Source organism: Montipora capricornis, chromosome 3, assembly GCF_036669925.1.
Source record: "Montipora capricornis isolate CH-2021 chromosome 3, ASM3666992v2, whole genome shotgun sequence".
NCBI classification, from domain to species: Eukaryota; Metazoa; Cnidaria; class Anthozoa; order Scleractinia; family Acroporidae; genus Montipora; species Montipora capricornis.
In genome coordinates this window covers 52241333-52258068 of record NC_090885.1, presented here as the reverse complement: position 1 = coordinate 52258068, position 16736 = coordinate 52241333, and the positions used below count along the sequence as shown (strand labels likewise).

The 16736-nt window shown below is 39.7% G+C and overlaps 1 pseudogene; it reads left to right on the top strand.

Moving 5' to 3' along the window:
• Positions 1 to 710, top strand: LOC138041798 (uncharacterized; annotated as a pseudogene).
• The last annotated feature ends 16026 nt before the right edge of the window (positions 711 to 16736 follow it).

Below are 16736 nucleotides of genomic sequence, written 5' to 3'. Positions count from 1 at the left end.
ATGGATTATACTACAACAACAAAGTTCTGCAGGGTTTGCACAAATGCTAAAAAAAAATTGGAAAAGAAGCCAAGCAACACAATTGTCGACTCAATCATACAGCAGCAGCAGCAGCAGTCCATTTGTTTACTGAAAGCCTAAATTTTCATGTCAAAGTACCTGTTTATGTCCGGGATGAAGACTCCACAACAGCTGCACATATAAAAGAGAAGGTCCCTTATTCTGTAGAAAAGTGGACAGACATTGTGCATGCCAAAAGATCAGTAACTACAAGGTTGTATAACCTAAGCCAACGTGGGAAATTTGTAAATTGATCAACTCTCTCACAGAAAGTTATCAACTACTTGGTCAAATGTTTTACTTATAGCGTGTCTCAAAATAAGGGAAATCCATCAGTCCTTCAAAACTCCTTACAAAGCATTCTACCACATTCGTTTGGAAACCACAAACATTGCAATGAATCCTGGTGTGGTGCCAAAAAAGACCCTACTAACTATAAACACTCTGACTTACCCTATGGCAAAGATCTCTATGGCGATGACTTAAGGAAAGCTCTGGAGAGAATTCTTGATGAATATTGTGAAGACATAGTAGTTGCAAAGTTATCACCTGGGGCAAATTCGCAGAGAAATGAGGCCCTAAACAGTGTTATAGGCTCGAAAAACCCCAAAATTAGATACTATGGTGCAAGTGAAAGTAATGACTTCTGAGTGGCCTGTGCATCTCGCAAGTAAACCTTAGATATCAGTACATTAGCCAAACACTTGAGAGCCTCAATAGTGAAGCTGGTATACACTGTATCAGCTACCTTGAAAGGATGGTTCACAAGTCTACCCAAGACAAACTAAGAAGAAACAGCATTAATTTCAAATGCCGAAGAGCTCAACAACGTAAGCAGAAGTTAAATCTTGATGGTCAAAAGCAAGCTAAGGAAGGGAACACATACCAAAGTGGAATAGGACTTAACCTGGATTCAAACAATTTTACCAAACTGATCCAAGAATTCGACATCATCAATTTCAAAAACTTTGAAACATGCATTCCTGAATTAACGACCAGACCAGTGGCGGAGAAAATTCCATATGACAGAAACAACGCTTACAATTTCGTCATTTACGATATTGAAACAAACAAGTCTGGAAAAACTGCAGAAATATGTCAACTCTCAGCAACTCTCAGGTTTGCACTGTTTCAACGACTTTATATTGCCTTTAAGGGATGTAGATATTCATGCTACAAGGGTAAATGGTTTAAGTGTCCGAACAGTCAGAGGCGTCAGAACCCTGTTCAAAGACAATCAACCAGTCGAAACTGTGTCACTTGGAAAGTCATTGGAAAATTTTCTAACCTACTTAGAGAAACAGCATGCTTAGCAGGCGCTAACTATAATCATTTAACCACGACAAACTTTACAAATTAAGCCAATAAATATTTGTTCTAGATGAGACGACAGAGGATGACGACAAGGATGAACATAGTGATAGTGGCGATGGTGGCGATGATCAAGATGATGACGAAGATCAAAAAGATCAACCAAACCACAGAGGAGATGATGACAATGATTCTTTTGACGAAGACTCATATCACCGACAAGTCAAGGAGCTCCATAAAAAAGAGATTTCTTGCTTCAAGGAATTAAAGCAACAGAGCCCCACAAGCGATTGAATAAACCATTGGGCAGCTTGAAGCGCCGCCAAAGGCAAATGCGACCAATCCATTCCTTCATTATGGAAAAGACTTCTCTGATCTTCATAACAAATGGCTTTTCTAAAAGCCACTTAAATATTAAAACTTCACGACCAACAATCACAACTAAGTGCATGTTATTGTACAATTGAATCTTCATGGCTGTTTATGCAGAATACACGTTGTCCTCTCATTCATCTGTTCACTAAGTAGCCCAAAACTATGTTCTAATCAACAACAAGATAAATTTCGACTCAGGCACATGTGCTGGTATGGTACAATTTTTCCCAAATGCTCATGCATTCCGAAGAGACAACTGCAACCTTGTACACCATTCGTGAAAGATCAAGAATTCTAAACTACACGCATGCGCATTTGATGACAGGGACAAATTTTATGTCATAACCTCTCGACCAATCACCCGTTTTTAAGCCCTGTCCTGGACGCCCTCCAAGAGTAATGTATGACATTTTTGGTTTTTTCCAGTGTATCAGTGAAATTTTCAATTTTCTTGTGTTAATGGCTTCGTTTATAGCAGTGATGAAGAAGACAACCATACGCCGGCTAACAAACGGGATTTAACTTGTAACTCATCTTCAAAAGAACCTCCCATCTCCACAAAGTAAAAATGCGACGTACCCTTACCTAATGAAGCAATGCGGAGCAAACGAAGCTGCAAGGGAGAAAGTGGTGATGAGGTATTAAATGCTTTTCAAATCTTGAGAATTAGTCAAAGAGTCCATTGTAGTGTACCTGTTTGATGCATGAAACATAGGTGGCCAGTTTGGCCATCCACCTGATCGCACTCGAATTACATTGGAAATACACTCATAAAAAAAAAATTTCCTTACAAAAAACTTAATTTCAAATTAGGGTGATAAGACCTTTTATGTACCCAAGTTAGTGAAAGTTCTAGCAGTCTTGTAATAACAACACAGTTAGCATGCCAGACATTATTCATATTCCTTTTCTTTGAGGCTGCAAGCGGTACCACCACCTCCTATCGCCATGTCTCAAGATTAGAACATAGATCAGGTAGATCCAAAAACACTTCATAATCTTTAGGAAAACTCCTCGGGATAAATATATTGTTAGCTAAGCCTGCAATGTTGCATTTACCAGAGAATTTTCCTACATTTTGCTGCCATTTAAGTTTGATTACTTTTGGCTTTAAGAGGCAATTGACATTAGAACAGGTGCTTCGTTTGACATGGACCCACTTGATGTTGAGGAAAATGCCCAGGTACACATATCTGATCAGATAAATGTATAACCCCATCATGGCAAAAGTTGTCCATAAAATTTTGCAAATTTTGTTGTTTACATAATGCTGTTTTTTGCATGTAACTAGAAAGTTTGGCTTGCATTCCTTGGGGCTGTGCTTTTTTCAATGATGACATTGAATAAAACTGGTCTTGCTGGAAAGATCTTTTATTTACGGCTATGGATGAATGCATACCCGTGTGTCGGGGCAAGAAAAAATGTAATGCACCTTGGATAACAAAGGATATCATTTGATTAGGTTGTGCAGAAAAAAAGAAATAGTTGTATAACAAAGCGCAAAGAAGCAGCAATCCAGCCCTTTGGGAGAATTACAGAAAACTGAACAATGTTGTGAAAAGAGAATGTAACTTAGCTCGATGGACATATATCAACAATATGGCCTCTAATAATGCAGTTTCTAGTAATTCCAAGCCTTTCTGGAATTATATTGAAAGCAAACGTAATGTTACGAATACTCTGGTATCTTTAAAAGTTGGCGATAAAGAACTGATTGACGATGGCAGTATTGCTAGTAGTTTTAATTCCTACTTTTCATCTGTTTTTACCTCTGGGGACTTCACCAACTTGCCCTCTTTAGAGCCCTTAGTTTGTGAGAAACTTAATTATATTTCCTGTACTACTGAGGAAATTTTAAAGTATCTTAAGCTTCTTAAAATTAACAAGTCCCTGGGCCCAGGTAGTATTTCACCAGTAATTTTAAAATCATGTGCGTTCGAATTGGCGATCTCATTTCTGGTTAACAAATCTTTCCAGCAAGGCCATTTGCCCGATGATTGCAGATCAGCTGACATTGTCCCACTTCATAAGAAAGGTTCTAAACACTTGAGGGATAATCATTGTTCAATTTTGCTTACATATATGATATGCAAAATCAGTGAAAAAATTGTACGCGATAAGTTAACATCATTTTGGCAAGACCAAAATGTGATAAACAAAAACCAATTTGGTTTTTTGCAGGGTAGGTCAACTGTGATCTCATTACTCCCTACTTTTCATGACTTTGCCAGATCTAGGAATTCATCTGTAGCAACAGATCTTGTATTTCTTGATCTTGCAAAGGCTTTTGATAGTGTTCTTCATGGGCGTCTACTCATAAAGTTGAATAGCCTCCGTAATGAGAGCAAACTTTTTATCTGGTTGAGGCATTTCCTCACGTGTAGAAAGCAACGAGTTGTTGTAAGAGTGACTTTTTCTGATTGGACACCTGTGATATCTGGTACCACACAGGGAACTATTCTTGGTCCAATTTTATTTCTATCATATATAAATGATATCATTTGATATTGTCTCTTCAAAAATTAAATTATTTGCAGATGACACAAAGATTTATACAGAGCTTCTCAACCCTAGTCTTGATGAACATTACCTTCAAACTGACTTGAATAATCTTGGTAAATGGGCAAAAAAAATGGCAACTTTGCTTCAACGAAGTGTGAAGCAATGTGAATAACGCATTCTCGTGACAAATCGACTATGAATTATAAACTAGGTACGGCCTTAAAAGATGTCAAGAGCTTACTTGGAGTGAGCATATTAGTACTATGGTGAGTAAGGCGAACCAAGTCCTAGGGCTAATAAGACGGACTCTTGGAACAGCTAATACAACAACTTTCTCCTTGCTTTACAAAACATTGGTCAGACCACTTCTAGAGTATGCTGCTCCAGTCTGCAACCCATATCTTGTTAAAGACATTCATGGAATAGAGAGCGTGCAAAGACACGCATCAAGATTAGCTCTTAGGCAAAAAGGAGGTGATATGTCTTATGAAGAGCGTTGTGACAAGTTACATTGGCCATCTATGTCCTGCTGTAATACATATTTCTCTCTTGTTGAATGTTATAAGATCGTGTTTGGCTTATCGCAGTTGGATTTTGAGGAATTCTTTCAATTTGCAAAAGTCAAATCCACTAAGACGAATCACTCGCATAAGCTTTTTTGTAAATTATCTAGAATTAACTGTTTTAAACATTCTTTTTTTAACAATGTAATTAGCTATTGGAATAATTTACCTAGTAATGTTGTTGAAGCCGGTAGCCTAGAACTTTTTAAGAGCAGCGGTCAGGAAATACCGAGCATTTGGTGGCAGAAATGAAAAAAAAAAATTCCTCCCAATTTTTGGCTACAAATAGCCGTTTGATAGGAAAGAAAAGTGGTATGTCTCCCTTCCCTCAGAGGTGCTTTAATTGTGAGAGAATTGAGAAAAACAAATTTTACCTGCAAGAGGTTTGAAAGTTGTCATTCAAATTGTCTTGCTGTCCACGAACAAAACGAAAAACTCCGATGTTTTAACACTCTCTATTGATAAAGGAAGTATTCACCACTGACAACAAAGATATTGGCTTAATGGAGTTTTGGTTAGGAAAACAAAACAACGTTTAGGAAAATGGTTCCTGTTTGCACACGACAAATCCTGCAAGTGTTAAAATTCAAAGAGTGTTTTTACTATGTGGTATAAGTGCAATTTTGCTCAAAATTGTGCCTGAGCAGTACATTGATATTATTATGAATAATATATCAGAATCAGGTTAGGTTATCCGTCATGTGCTTCACAATACACTTTTGAAATTACTCAAATTTAAGTGAACGCTGCCACCTTGAAGCATTCGTGATGCTTGCGTTAATATCGTGACACAAGGCGGACTTTTTTCCTGGAGGAACATACTGAAAGTCATTCAGCCATTGGCTTTGCCGCCAAACGTAAGTTTTGACTTCGGGAAAAAATCCACTCTAATACAACGATGTCTTTTCTCGTGAAAACGGTATAAATTTTGCGCAAACTTGAGTTGCTGTTAACAAAGTCGAGCCGGCAACAACATGCGGGTGTCAATTACACTCCGCAAAATACCTGTACCACAAACGTTTCCTTTGCAGACAAAAAAAATGCCAGTCAACGGGAAAAAGTAGTCTACAGCTGTAAATTTTAGATCCTCAGGTTTGGGAAAATCCAGTGAACCATAAGAAAATAAACCGTGCAAGAGCTTGCCAGAGAGTAGTATATTGCATACCTAATCAGAATAACAATCCGCGAAATAAACTTAATTACTGTCATTTTTAATTGCAGTGAATGAAAATGGCTTCTGAGAAAACGCAAACTTAAATTTGTAGCCATCATTGAAGTGAAGTGTTCTTTCAACTCCATAGTAGGAGGTCGTTGTTCTTTTGACCCGAAAGACAGGAAAAAATCAAGGGAAGTAATTCCATTTATAAACTGTAATAGGGACATCGCAGGTTACAAATCGTTCCTGTCGTTGACTGACGTAGAGAGCGAAATTGAACTTATTCTGTCAAGAGCGGCTATTTTTTCCGACACGGAGTTAAACCTTTCGGAAATGACAATTTGTCCGCATCACCGCTCATCTCTCGGCATCGGCTGGCGTCAAGGATCAAATAAATGCCAAGTTCCACCTCCCCTTTCAAAAAATGAGCCAGCAAAAGTGGCAAGAGCAGAAAGGGGGCTTGGGAAAACCGCATGCCATTTGATATGGAAAAAATCAGGAATATTTATTCCTGTAGGGGCAGGTATGTGTTGACGAGCTTTTATTAATCTCTTTGTAGTTTACTGCTGTAACTTGCCAAAGATTGAGTAATATGGTTCATAGAGTCTTTACACTCCAACTTTTGAACGATTCATTTTACAGGTGTTTGTCGCAACTGCAGGGTTTTAATAAGTAACACAAAGAAGCAAAGTGAGAGGATCACAAAAACAAAATCAAATGACGAGGAAAATCCTGAAACTGAGAACCACTCTTCAGGGGAGGAAACAGTAAGAGCAGTTCGAATAATTGACTACACCCATAAATTATATAATGATATATAATAATATATAAATTACCTAATTGCTAGGTCACACGCAACCATAAATACAACCTGTTTAACTTAAACCTTATTAGTCTAATTTTCCAGTAAACACAGCTTTAATAAGAACCTCTTTAGGATAAAACCTTGGTTGTAATACGCGGGATTTACTGTAGTTAACTTAGAATGACTTCTTTTTAATTCGTTACGTACTTCGAAAGTAATTATCTGTCTCATGGAGTTGGGGCTGGACAATCTGCGAGCGATGCGAATTTCGCGCTTTAGTCTAAGCACCCATTTCAAGTAGCGCTGATAAACAGTTATTAAGTCTAAGCACCCATTTTAAAACGGTTAGCTTTCAATAACTGTGTGACTCGCCTGGCTCGCCATGTTGGCTCGTATGACTCATAGTCACGTCTCGCAGCCCCGTGTGGGGGGGGGGGGGGTTGCTGCCATATATGGGCTATATAGGTATGTGCCGCTCTGAAGGGTATGGTTTTCAAGCAGTTTACTCCAGTATAGGGTATATAAATCAGAGCGTTTGGGTCTAGAAAAGGGTATCATTTTTCACGAAACTGACCAGTCACTTGAAGAATTTATCAAGACTAAGGAAATTCCCGCTCAAAAATATAAATACAGCGAGTCAGCAAAGTTTACTCAGCTCAGCCTCAACAGTGTCGACAAATGGCTGTCATCAAACAGTTCTGGATATTATTAACTGTCAAGTATCGGTATTTAGACGGAAATCGGTGGGAGTTTACTCTAGTATAGGGTAGCAAAATTTAGTTGAACTAGCTCTGGTATAGGCTAAGGGTTCCAGGGTCCCAACGGCACATCCACACCCACAAGAAGCTACAAATCATACTTGTATTTTAAATAATATTTTGTCCCTTCTAGGAGGAGAAAACTATGTCGACACCCCAACCCGCCACAAGCACACCTTTTCATGATAGTAGGTGTCATCAATTGCCAGAGATAGCAACACCTGAATCGAGCTTGTATTTACCGCCAATAATACTAGAAGCAGATCAGACAAGCGCTAGTGGTATTGAGTTGGAAAGTGACTGCAGACCCATTGAACACCTGAATACTTTCTTAAAAAGTAGAGACATCAGTCCTGTAAGGTACACTCTGAAAACACCATGGGAAGAGGCTAGTGGAAGGACGAAAAGGCAACACGAACGCAAAGCTAAGCAAGCCATTTCAGCCGTCCTTGATGTAATTGCTCCAAATGATGCTGATCGACTCTGGAAGGCTATTATAGCGTCTGAAGGTCACACTGGTTCTGATGGCGTAGATGAAGTCTTGATGGATACATTAGCAAAGTGCTATAAAAATGCAAGCGGATGGGATTCTCGTAGGCAGATACTGTCCATTATGGCGGATAAAGTTAGCTTGGCAAGAATTCGAGATTGGATCCCAGGCCTGACAAGGTTTCGTTTTATGGTCGCTAGGTAACATGCTCTAGTTCACGGTAGTGGAGAACCTGTACGGACCCAACCACAACCAAGGGAAGTTATTCCTGAAGCAAAACTGGCCCACTTCTTGGATTTTATTACCAGTTCACACGTTATACAGGACCTTCCATTTGGGGCTAAGACAATAACGTTGTCCCATAACGAGATCGTGCAAGTTCCTAATGTGGTTCGGAATTTGATTCCTGAGCGAATTGTCAGACAGTATGAAGCCTATTCTGCAGAGTCTAACTTCACACCCATGAGTCGAAGTACCCTGCTACGAATTTTGAGTGTATGTTCCGCCTCCACCAGAAAATCACTTCAAGGGCTGGATTACATTAGCTCGACAGGTGCCCAGGCATTTGAAGATCTCCAAGGTATCGCTCACAGGCTTGGAGAAAAAGGAGTGGGTCTTACTTGGGCCAAACAACAAGAAGAAGCGCTGAAGGAGGCAAAACGGTACCTTAAGATGGACTACAAGGTAAGGTTGCCTTCATAAAGTTTTGAATAATAACCTTTCCACTATGTCAGTTAGTTGGCAGGAAGACGACAACTAGTTTATGCACAAGATGCATTTGATAGCCGTAATGAATATCATATTATCATAGGGCCCAACAGAAACACTTTCATAGAGATCAATTCCTCCTACTGAATCAGGCGACGCTAGATGGTGTGGAGGAAGCTATGTGACAGGCAAATGTCACATAAGCCGCAAAGGTTCAACTTTCATTGAATCTTTTTATGTAGTTTCCATCTATTTAAGCGTATACTCAGTATTTTTGGGTTGGGCATGACATAGAAATTCTTGATTTTGGATCATAGTGTGTGTGGCAGTCAAGTCGGTCATTTGCTTGACGGTATCACTAAGATGCTATTGACCAGGGCTGGAAGATATTTTGGGTCCACTTGGCGCTTGATGACTCTTCCTCAATACTTCCGAATTTCAAGTCTAATATTTACATTTTTATTAAATAGGTGCACGTATCAGAGAGTTCAGAAATCCCAGATCACTGTCGAGTTTATGCTCTCAGTGACCCCAAAGACTCAGATTACCAATCTACTTGCCTACATCATCACGACGACCGCTGTGGGCAATGCAGTAGGCTTTATTTGACCATAGAGGAGATAGAGAAAGCAATACAGAACACAGCAATTGCTCCTGAAGTACACGATGAACTGAACTTCATGACTGAGAAGGCAAAACGAGAAGTAAGTGCCTGGAAAACGCATTTTCTGCGATCCGTAAACCAGGATCAAGAAAGATTGGACATCCTTCAAGTCCTTGACGGCTCATCTGTTCTCTTAGTTCAAGACTGGGCCATGAAATTTATACCAAGGAAGTATCGAGAAAGCCAAACAGACTGGTTTGGGAAGCGTGGTATCCCATGGCATGTAACTGTGGCCACGCGGAAGGGGAGTGACGGAAATTGCGAGATGATAACCTTGTGTTATGTTTTCAAATCCTGCAGTCAAGATAGTTGTGCTGTTCCGTCTGTAATGTCTGACACCCTCAAAAATCTGAGGGTGGTTATGCCCCAGCTACAGTCTGTCTACTACTGGCAAGACAATGCTGGATGTTACCATTGCGGTAACACAATTGCCCTTGCGCCGATGGTGGGTCAGCTCCATGGCATGACCGTTAAGCGAATGGATTTTTGTGACCCGCAAGGTGGAAAAGGGGCATGTGACAGAAAATCCGCTGCCATCAAGTCTCATATGAAGGTTTATCTAAATTCAGGTAACAACATAGAAACGGTGGATGAAATGAAGGAGGCTATTCTGTCATTTGGAGGAATGCAATCCGTGAGGGTCACATCATGTGGACCTCCCATATCTGCAAGCTTTCCGCACATTAAGCTTGAAGGAGTGAGTTCCATTTCAAATGTAGAGTAACATCAAGAGGGATTGTGCGTTTGGAAAGCTTACAAAATTGGCTCGGGAAAACTGATTCGGTGGAAGAAACTAACGGTGCCAAACAGTTCAGAAGTTCCACGCCTAACTGAAGTGAACAATGACGATGTCACGGGGGATTTCTTGTCTGTAAAATCCAAACGAAAAGAAAATGTTCTCGGAGAGAAGGCCGAAGATGAAGACACCAGTGAAAGGTCGGATACCAAAGAGTTGAAAACAGAACCAGATGTCCGCCTGTTTTCGTGTCCAGAACAAGGATGCGTAAAACAATACCAACGTTACGTGTATCTGCAACAGCATTTGGACTCCGGAGAACACACGTTTGTACTTGAACGGGAACCACTTTTAGACCGAGCAATTTTTGGCTATGCCGAGAGACTGGAGGTGCAGAACGTTGGCGTTCCAACTGTACAGTGTACCCAACACGTGTTATGCGAAATTCCAGTGCAACCAGCTTTACCAATGGGCTGGGCATTGAGGCTTTTGCAGACGCGAAGGACTCGTTTCAATGCCAGACAAAAAGAATACCTGACGGCAAAGTTCAACATTGGCGAGACAACAGGATGCAAGGCTGATGCAGTTGTTGTTGAAAGGGATATGATGAACGCCAGAGAAACTGATGGAGAACGTTTATTAAGTAGGGATGAGTTCCTAAGCAGCCAACAAATAACTAGCTTTTTCAGTCGCCTAGCAGCAAAGAAGAGCTTATCTGATGTCACAGACGACAACGACGATGATGTTAAGGAGGCTGCAGTCATTGAGAGTGCTCTTGAAGACCTTAGTAATGAAGTGCGGAGGGAGGTTGCATTGCAGCATCCTATTGTGTTTGACTGTCATAACATCTGCGACCTTGCCAAGCATGACAAGCTCAAAAAATTCAACATAACAATGCTCAAGAGAATGTGCGAGCACTTTGGACTTGATGTTGGTGACATAAAAGTCAGGCTGAAAAGGCCTTTCATCGAGAAATTGTCTGCTTTCTGTAGCAGCTGCTCGTGTCAGGATAAATAAGTTGACTGATACTTGCGTGTGTCATCCTTTGCTGCTGAAGGTAATGCTCATTGTCACCTGTGGGGATAATCACTAAACATGTCCACATCTTTGTTAGAGAATTCAGTAGAACCAGGAGCCCATTAGCAGGAGCCTCCATATGCAGTAGATCTTTGAGTCAACCTTTGCGGTATCTTTCTATTTTTAGAACTAACCCTTGAGCAGGAGACTCGCATTTACATACTTGGCTACTGCTATTTTTGTCTTTGTTGAACAATGACTTTATTTTGATTGGCCTTATAAAGCAGTGTGTGTAGAGCCGAGGAACTCGTGGCCTTCTAAAAACAGAAAGATACGCGCAAAGGTTGACTAATAAGGGCGTGTATGAGAGAGGCAAGCTCCTACTCATGGGCTCCTGGTAAAACTACAATCCTGTCTGACGCTTAGAGCTTAAGAAAATAAGGCCCTGTAGGACCCCTGCCAAGAATGTTGAAATTCTGTTTGTTAAGTAACGTTGACTTCATATAGTTGAAGAGATTGATCACGGTTTTTTTTAACTGACAAGGCAAATTAGATGGCAATGCTTGTTACTAAAACGTGACATCACTCAGTGACGTCACAAAATTCGTTTTCTAAAATGGGGGAAGGTTTTTCACCATATTTGTGGAACACAGCAACCTCAATGATATTCTCCCTTGTACAGTTATATTTGAAAGTTAAATAAGACGCTATTCATATTTTTCAGTCAGGTGACCTGTTTCCCTTAATTACGCAATCATCAATGATGAAAGACCTGCTAACAAGGCCACTTCAATAAAGAGTACCAAGTATGTAACAGATTGATACCCGAAGGAAGTTTTGTTAATTTCCGTAATTACTCCACATTTCGTAGAGACGATTTTATTAGTTGTTATTATATGACTTGTGTTTGTAGCCGATATAACGCGCGCTCTGATTGACTAAATGTGACTGAATTGTAGGGCATTATTCTCCCATAATGCCCAAGGGCTGATTACGGGCTTTCAAAAACAAGCAAAAGGTAATTAAAAAACCATATAATCAACTACTTAATAACTGAGCTAGCTTGAGCCGTACTGGGGAATATTGGCCCTCGGTTGTTTTTGTACAGACCTCTCATTGCCATGACCTCGGGCCAATATTCCCCAGTGCGGCCCTCACGCTCGGTTAGTAAGAAGTTAGTAATCGATTGTAGGTCACGTGACATTGGCTTCGGGCTTCATATTGTTGAGGATACCGAGATAATGCCGCGTTCCAGTTTTCAGCAAGATTAAAGAATAACCCTGTCAAAAAGGAGCTATGTCATTTAAGCCAGTGAACCGACAAGTAAGGAACAGCTAGAGTAGTCCGGATACCAGTGATAGGTCGTAGAATATTGGTGTGATAATATATGTCACAATTGCAAAAGCTCACCGCATGGAGCGTGGAAACTCTAGGATTGTTTCGGTTTCGGGCCATCAACGAGTTTAGCCAAGTCAAGGAAGATCCTTAATAAATGTGTTACAAAAACGGCTTCTGGCTCTTTTCTTTGGGTTTATTACGTTTTTCGCACTCCTGAACAATAAAGACATCGGTGCATTGCTCAGTCCTCATACTACCAAAACTGACTGGGGTTGACATTACATCCTCAGCTGTGTAAGGCACGTATATCACTGCCAAGGGCATGAAAAAGAAAAAAATACTAAGAGGATAAGCGCCCGGGGGATAAGTGACCATGTGAATAAAACGCAAACTTTTAAATTCAATCACTACACGCCCACTTGTGTCACGCAACCTGAAGTGAAATTTGACCTTTCGGCCTAACTAATTTGCATATTCGATGTCACGAAACATGATTGAAGGCAAGAATGGGTTTCGATCTTTCCTCTTCAGTCTGAGCTCATAGAAAGGAAAGGATAATGGCGCCAGAGCGGCAAAGCCTAAAAAGAGGATGACGGTGGCATTGTCGAAGCACAGTAGGTTGTTTACTACCATTCCTTTTGTCACTTCGAAATGAAAAATGGTCAACTTTAACAGCATCTGGAGGAAAGTCAAAACAAGAACCCGGGCTGGTTTTCAGACATAATTTAGCTAAAGGCTCGGATTATCGAAAGCCGAGGTTTCAAGAAATATCAAGTTATACCACATGCCTAAAAGTGCCTTTGACTTTTGGTACTAAAATGCCATATGAAATACTCGCCGAATATGCTAGTTTTCTTAGACATGTATAAAATTGCCAAATACCTTATGAGCCATAAAACTCTCGTTTTTCGGGTCAGAAAGAGGTCTTCTTTCGATATCAAGCATCCATATATTTTCATGCATCACCTTAAACAAACGGAGATTCTTTTAAAAGTTGTGGATTTTGGGTCTTGTATTTGGTGAAATTCGCGACATGCAGACCTCTTATCGCTTTTCTTAATTTTCCCCGAATAAGAGCGTTTTAGGCAAGGATTAACAGCACCACATTGTTTACTTACTTAAAGGTTAGTCATACACCAAAGATGAAGGAAATCCATTTTTCTAATTCTGCCACAAAATTCAGATTTTGCTCGGTTTTTCATGACCGCTGGTCTTAAATGTAAAATGAAATCCTTTTTAAAGTTGTAGTTTTTATTGTTTGTTTGTTTTTGCCTTTCTTTAGGAGAGTTTTATTCATAGGGTTAACCTCTAGACTCTCCTTTCAAATTTATGTAGTTATATATGAGTTTGAATAAACAGGTTTTGGCGGGAAATTGAGTGCAATGCACGAGGTATGCCTGTGGTTAAAGCACTGTGAAGAGGGTGAAGGTCGACATTTCTCTGTATCTGTGTAAACATGGATCCAGAAGAGCATGTCGGAAACAGTGCCGAAAAAAGAAAAAGGAAACCAAATTCTACTACCAGAGAGTTGACAATAATTACATAAAACGTGGAGGCAAATAAAGGCATCTTGCAAAGCAAGTTTACCCAGAATGTTACCAATTAAACCAAAACTGAAACATGGAAAGCCTTTAAAGAGAAGGTTAATGCAGTTAGTGTAGCCAGCAGAACCATCTACGAAGTAAAACAGAAATGGAAAGGGCTTTTCAGCATAGCCCTGCCTTGAGGCAGGAGGGCTAGATCGTAGTGCTGTGACTGACCCACCCAGGATAAAGGAGCTGGAACAAGTGAGTGGGGGGAAGAGAAAGAAGAAGACCACTCAGGATGACCTTCTGCAGTTGCAGTGCGAAACACTGCGACTGCAAAAGGAAACTCTAGTTTTCAGGAAAAGAAAACTTGAGCTAGAAATCAACCAGCTGGAGATGTCTCTCAGGTATACAACATAAATAGTTTATGTTGTATAGCTGAGACAACGCCAGCTTGTCAATTTCTATCTCAATCATTGTTCTGAAAGGCTTCAGTTTGGAAAGTGAACGTGTTTTGTTTTTTTATTCAAAATTAAGATCACTGGATGGTGCATTTTCCAAACAGCTCAAATGGAGAAAATTATGTGATTACTTGTTAAAAAATTTTACAGTCATGCATTCTTTGTTTCCATTCCATTCTTGTCATTTTTGACCTGGATATTGAAAATTATTGATATTGCCTCAAATTTATCTTCATGGTGCAATTATTCTCGAAAATAATCACACCCCAATCATGGAAGGGAGTCTTTATATGAACCCCCTACTCATCTAAAGTTTTCTGATTGATGTTTTTTCAGACAGTTTATTTGGCAAATTCTGTCAGCATTGCCTATCCCCCTCTCAGCAATCTCAGTTAAAAAAAAACTTAGAGGATGTGGTTGTTTTCTGCAATCACAGATTGTGATAAAAAATGATTGAATGTATACTGCATATTAAATATTGACATTTACCAAACAATATGTTTACTTGTATTTTTTTTTCCTTGTGTGCAATACTGTATGTTTCAAACATTAACCTCATTTCATGTTTCAATTTAATTGTTTTTTTAATTCAAATACAATAGAGGAAGCTTAGCCGGCATGCAGCAGGTTAGTATGGTTGAACATTCGTTTCAAAAGTATGACAGGGTATACGCTTTTCTGCCATGTACGTTAAATACGACCACTTAAGCACAGGAATATGCAAAATAAATGCCCAAATATATGCGTCCTACAAGGGCCCATATATACTGGTGCTAAAATAATGCGCGTATATGCGCTAAAATGCGTGTATATGCGGGTCTCTCAAATCACGTTGTATGTGCTAGCACAAGAAGTGCCTTTTGACTTCATGGCTGTTCGTGTATGATAAAAATTACTTTAACTAGAAATCGTCAATATGCCGGCAGCAGTAAAATGCTTTGTCTTCTATCTGCTCTCCAACAACTAAGCTTTTAGAAACAGTTATGTGCCTTTTGAATGACTGTGCAAGATTCTATCCCCATGCTGACCTTAAGATGGCGGAGAACTTGATCATTCGCCTTGAAGTTGCGGTGGACTCTGTGCAATGTTTAGTTGATTCATTGGACAGAGGTACCTAAGCGAATACTGGAAGAATACCGCCTCTTGAATCGCTGGTAAGACAACTTCAACATTTACTACATAGATGGCAAATGCTACAACAAGTTGCAAAATTGTTGAGACAATTTCATTAAAAAACACCTTTTCTAGCTTCCAATGCCTGCCGTATCTAGAATTTAAGAGCCACTGCCTATAAATATGGACCAAACAACGGCACAAGTCGAAAATTTGATTTCGCTCATTTTTTGCTCATAGATTGGCCCTAGCTAGAAAACAAACGGACCATAGTTAGTTTTCATTAACGCAGCCTTTTTCGGAAGAAATTTGCGAAAAACGATTTCGCCCCGAATGAGCTCAAAATGTACTTCCGGTTATGCTGAAGTTTCTGAATATTTGATTGCTTCGCGCGCCGCACAACAGCTACTTGAGAATCTATCAAGGGCTTATATATTCAGCCTAGGTCTTCATTGTATGACTGGGCGAAAAATAAAATAAATCGAGGTTTCGTTTGAGCCCGAAACGAGATAGAACAGAAACGCAAAATATTAGAAGGTGATGCAAACGAATTATGGCACTAAAATATCGCCACATTTTTTTATGGGCTATAACTTTAAATGCCATAAAAACACTTTATACGGGTTAACTATACACCCACGTGTTTGAAAATCAAAAAATATCTCTGGGCAAATTGTTTTAAGTCGCCCGCCTTGGCCTGTGTTTCTCATCAATTTTTCCCTGAATCCGCCGTGGGAATGTAAACAATTGCGTGACGCAGGCGGTAACCCTGAATACATATTAAATTCGTTTCCAACAAACCGCAGATGGCTATCTTAGAACATTTGGGTGAAAAAAGAAAAACATAATGGACCACTTTTAACTTTAATTTTTTGAAAGGCATCGCTTTAGAAATTTCGGGCATTAAAAACCCCAATTAAAAGCAATTTACTTGGTGTTCGGGTGTTACTGCTATGTCGTTTTAAGCTGTCGTTCTTTATTGAATTATTTTAATTACAAGAACGAATTCTACTAGTAGAAAGAAAATCGTTCTAAGTTCATTTGTTAAGCGTAATAACAAGTTGATATTCTTGGTTTGTAGCATTACGTGATCTGAAGGAACACTGCAGTGATTAAATTTGTATTTGTTGATTTCCACTGATCGATTCTCGGT